Below are 6,031 nucleotides of genomic sequence, written 5' to 3'. Positions count from 1 at the left end.
CGTATCATCCAACAACAGCCAACCAAAAGAACATCATCCAGGAGAAAAATCCACTCCCAATTCACAACAATTCACTGAATACTCCGCTCAGACTTTTAACTGCGAATTCGACACAACCTCAACCAGGTCTACTCTTAACCAGTACACACCTTAATACATGCATACACTGCATACAATACCATGCTCAACTACATAACACCTTAAATCAACCACATGATAAGGAAGCCTTTAATTTTCTTTACCAGCCTATGGCTGTGTCTTACACCACCTAACATAGATCTAACGTTAGCAGGTCTCGGTGGGACCTCCAAAATTGTCACATAGTGACCTTGCACCTTGTCACTCTGTGGTTATATTTTTTTTTATACCTGCTAGTTCATCTACTAATGGCAATAATAACTACCGTTATAGCTACACAGCCACACTAAAACTTTAATAGGCCCATGATGTAAACACGATTATGAATTCACGTGCACACAAATCAATGTTTGACTGACCGTTTGACACCACTTTGTTTATTTACTCATGTGTAAATTCTACAACAGGGTAATGCCTTGTGAAGGAGGTCGGCATTAAGTCTATGCAATCACATAAAAATTATCGTTAGTGTGAGCACTCAACTTAGATACTGTAGTCGACGTCTGCATTGGCTATACCAATACACGCAGCCTCTAATACTCCACACGTCCAATACAGCACTGTCTGTGTTCGCACGCAAGATGTCCCCACAAAACGTCTCGACATCGTCCGTCCTTCCCCAGCTGGATCCAGATCGTCGACCTCCACTGCTAAACCCTCAGCACAGCACGACGAGCGTCACGATCATTGTCTTCGATGAGAGCTCACCGACCTCCACTGGTAAACCGTTAGCACGATTGTCACGGTCATTGTCCATGATGAGAGCTGACTTGCCTATCGTGGTCGTCCATGCTTCCTGCTTATCCTCTCCCCTCAGCTGTATCTAATTCCCCGCACGTCTACCTTACCAATCTCTCCACTATACAATGCATAACCTCCCATACCGAATGTACGACACTACAGTACGTCCAATACAGACCACGGCGCACGGAATGTGGTCGCGTGTCAGCTGTTTACATATGGTCTACTGATTTGCATACGATAAACAAACAACTACGCAAATTTTCAAACCCACCATATCTTGGCTATTATACTTCCATTGATCTAAGCTTACACTGTTCTCTGTAATAATAAAACAACAACTATCGTGATCTGTCAATACATGCTTGGAAACCTAAGGAAATACATGTTTCATCCTGACAGAAGGGAAAGCCCCTTCTACTAATATTTTACACCAGTCTCAGACCATCACATCATCCAGGGTCAGAGCTGCCCGGGTCGCTGTACTTTGTAAAGAATTTTGATGTCCACTTTGTTTCGCGCTGGATGGTTTGGATATTCATGTAGCCGATGTATACCTATAGTCTAGCTGCAAACCCAGGAAAGTGAATATTTCCTAACTGTGACCGATTGCTCAAAGCAGATATTTCACTTTGTTCTGTTAACGACGCTGAATTTTTCCCATCAGCTAAACAGTCAAATACTCCGGTTCAAGCAATCAATGATAATAATAATGATAATAATAATAATAATAATAATAATAATAATAATGATAATAATATTGTGGCCATTTACATAGCGCACAGGCCCACCTTTCGGTGCTTATGGCTCGTCAGAAAAAAAAAGAAAACACACGTACAAACATTACAATAGGGAAGAAAATAACAAACAAACTAACAAGCAAGCACATGCCTACTAAGAAACACAATTCTTCTGAACATTATAGATGGCATGAAAGACATCAGTCATTTCTAATTCTGGATTGAGGCACAATACCTTATCTTTTGATATTGAAATTCCTAACAGCATGTTATTTGGCAATTATTCCTTGAGTCGTCTTCCAAATGACGTTATGATAAATGAAGTTTAATATTCAATTGCGAATTGTATCTACATTATTAGGGTTCTACATTGATAATGGTTTATCTTGGAATACGAAACCACCATAGTAAACTATTACCAGGTATCTAGAAATACTGGAATTTTAAACTTCAGTTTATCCTACTGTCATTTTTTTTTATATTTCAAATAGCATTTATTCGTATTTCAAACAACAGAAGTAGCATCAAAATTGTCAATTATATGCATAAACTACAGATAACAACAAACATAATCAAATAAATCAAAAATCAAAGGTCTGCAAGAACGTAATTAGTATAATATCTATAATCAACACTTTAATCAAACACACAATCAAAATCATTTAATCCTATCAATTTGTAGATACACCAAAAAGCTATATTCATACTTTCATACCTCTTCTTCTTCATTGTTCTTTAATAAGAATGTAATATTTATGTGACTATACAGACATGTGAATATTGATGAAATAGCCAGGAGATATGATTGAAAAAAAAAAATCCATTTTACCTGTAGTGAGGGCTTGTGTTATATCCTCATCTATTTGACAAACATCACACTTAGAATTATTATTTATTTTCAACTTAAACGAATTCATCTTCACTGGTAATGAATTATACACACTTTAAAGTTTCAACTTACTATCTTTTACTTTAACCAAATTAAATTCAAAACGAACATTCTAAATTATCTTCATCCCCGCTACACTTTCCTAAAAAGAAGAACACCGGGTATATACTCATTTTGCTTTATCAATTGGTTATAAAAGATCTTGATGTTACTAGTGCATCATATAATATCTTTACTTTTTTACATTTTTATGTGGGACAGATATGTGTGAGACATTCTGTTCTCTGATTTGTAGATATTTGTGTCAACCAGATTTTCGGTATAGCCTGGGGTAGGTTTTAATAAACAAAAATTGCCCTTCTTTTACCATTTCTACATTTCAATACTGATAATATTTCTTCCACCGTTTTCTATCCCCTTTCAAATAAGATATCTTTCAGTCTGATAATACCACTCTCAAGCCATTCTTTGTAAAATAGAGGCTTCCTATTGAAAACAATATTTTTGGTTGAGCCATAAAATATTCTTTTCCACAGGCAGCTTCTTCCCCAAAATCTCCTTACCTATCAAAGACCAAGCGCGCATCATTTCTGAGTAAACAGAGGCCTCCTTTCACCGAAAATCGAGGGAAATGTACACTTGGAAATATTAAAAAAGAATCAAATCAAATCAAATCACCTCCAAAACGGTTAAACCAATAATGTGTAAGAGCTTTCCATGTGGCTTCCGTGTCATCAACCATCCTTCCTAATCACCTTAGCCTGAAACTTTACACTAGCTTCTCCACAACCATCATTTTTACTCCACCATTTAAATAATCTTTAATGACATGCGTCTTCTTATTTTTTCTATCCATCTCTGCCATAAAAATCTAAAAACAAAAATCATGTTCAACTTTTTCATAATCATTACAGGAACTGACTAAAACGTACTTAAAACAAATACACTATTTCACTAACTGCCAAACTTTTCAATACTATCACCCTCCCAAACAAAGTCAAACTTCTCTTCCTTCCGATGTTATTTTGAATACATTATTCAGGCAACATGCATATCTCCACACCCCTTCTCACTATGGAATTATTTCACGAAGCAATCGTAGTTCAGTTCAGTTCAGATAAGGTTATTTTATTTAATCACCGCAATTTGCTTCAGCAAACCTGCTATTCTTGCAAATCCGTGAACAACATAAACATATTGATAAAAAATACATTTTTTTTTTTAGTTATACAAAATCGTGTTTTTTTTTTCAATAAACTTAAACTCTCCGAAGTGCTTTTTATCACACTATCTGCCTGTTGGCCCCAATCAAAGTGTTGATCAAGGTAAACTCCTAAATATTTGCGGCAAGTAACAGAGGAAACCTAAGGGCCGAATTCACGAAGGTAGTACAATCTTGTTCATGGTTTCAACCATGGACAATGACCGTAGGTTTTTTTTTTGTGTGTGTGTTTTTTTTTTGTGTGTGTGTTTTTTTTTTTGTGCGTGTTTTTTTTTTTTGGGGGGGGCGCCAAATTTCGCATGGCCTATTTCGTTACGAAATGACTGATTCGTGAATTCTGGCCTTTAATAGAGTCATCGATGCTAACTCTCAACGCCTCGTTCTTAATCCTCTTTAGTGCCTCTCGGCATTGCTTCAAACTTATTCACATTTTAGTTGAGTGATTTTACTTTCAACCATTGTGACCAGTGGCACAGACATGTGCTCAGACCTAGGAGATTATTATTGATTTTGCGGTCCAGAAAGGCGATCACAAAGCACAATTTTTTTTAAATCATACTCAACATTTATCACTTGAAGAAATGTAGATAAATAGCAGAGTAATAATCTGTGTAATTTTTATTCAAATTTGGAGTGAAGAAATAATTGCGCATGTTTTGCTCGTGTCCCAAATCCGTGATAATTTATTCATCGTCATAATTTTGGTTGGGGCTGTTCTATAATGATTATAAGACTAAACTTGCAGAAAGGAATAAACCTACAGTCCTTCTCAGTGCTGTCCACACGCTCATCTGCCCTCTCATAACTGCACGTGATAGCAAAAGAATTAATCAAACGGTTCCTATCAGAGCCCCCCACTCAGTGATCCCCCCCCCCCCTCCTCCTCAGAACTATCAATTGCAAGTCATATCAGGACCATCCGTATGGCTTTCCACCTTCACATCACACCGATTCACAACACAAGATGTCTCTACTCTACCTCCTTTACACTAGACATTTCACATATCCATCTCTTCACTCTACAGGACAGTTCATTTCAGGACTACTCACATGATGTACTACAAACTTCAAAATCGCCATATATTTGTTTTGTTTTGTTTTGTTTTGATTTATTTTTTCTTCAACATAATTTCACACATGAATCAGAATTTATTTCACTCATACTTTAGAAAACATCACTATATAGATTACAATGATTCAATGAAGAAAAAAAATAAATGTGTATATTGATTCAATTACCAAAATATTTGCAAGAAATTACCTGAGAAATAAATTATGCAGAAGAAGGACTGACACTTTAAGCGAATGCTTGAACACGTGGCAGCTGCCCAGGAAACCTATCTACGTATACACATCATTTAGTTAAGCAGAATGGAGGACGACGAATGTTGATATGGAAATGCGCATGCGCACATTATTTTAGATATCTTCATTTTCATATATTTTTTTTTATAAAACCCTGTGGAAGCTAGTAGGGTTCCGAGAGAAAAAAAAAATATTTTTTTACATGTCACAAAGGTATAATGCCTGAAAAGCTACAATTCTATAGCAGTGCCATTATAGCAAATTGTAAATCCCTTTGTAAACGTTTCAGATCATATTCATGATGAAATTATTAGGAGGCCTATTTTCAGTATGTGGTTTCATTTAGAATTCATTTAGAATTCATTTAGAATTCATGTATTTGGTCATTAGGTTAGTTTACTACCGATGCAAGCAATATTACATCCAGGAAAATGTCTGTAGACACGAAAATGTTCACACTTCACAAGTTCCAGGTTAATCAATTAAAATACAATGCACGACAGACAATATCAATTTTTGGAGTTCAAGCACTCATCTACATACTTTAATTTTCTTCAATTTTTAGCATAAATGTATCGTCTTGTTAGTCAGTCCAAGATTTATGCAAGGGGACTATTTTAAATTTGCGTCGGATTGTTTCCTGTTTTGACTGGGCTGAAAAACTCGATGAGTTACTGTCTATTGTAAAAAAAAAAAATGAATGTCCAAAGTGGTGGGCAGATGGATAGAACAGAGTGGATATTGAATTTGCTAATGTATCTATTTGAGAAAAACGGGTTTGTTCTGAAATACCGACAGGACTCTTCATGTGCCAGATATAGCGGATAAGTACGACTGATAATAAACGACGCAATTGCGGCACTTTAGATACTAGTCATTGCACATTTATGCGAGACAGGGGAGGGGAGTAATCAGTGTCACAAATATAATACCCAATATTCTGGTTAATTTCCACAAAAACACAGGAATACATAACAAGCTAAGCACATTGGCACT

This window comes from Diadema setosum, chromosome 15 (assembly GCF_964275005.1).
Source record: "Diadema setosum chromosome 15, eeDiaSeto1, whole genome shotgun sequence".
NCBI lineage: Eukaryota > Metazoa > Echinodermata > Echinoidea > Diadematoida > Diadematidae > Diadema > Diadema setosum.
Note: the sequence above shows the minus strand (reverse complement) of the source record.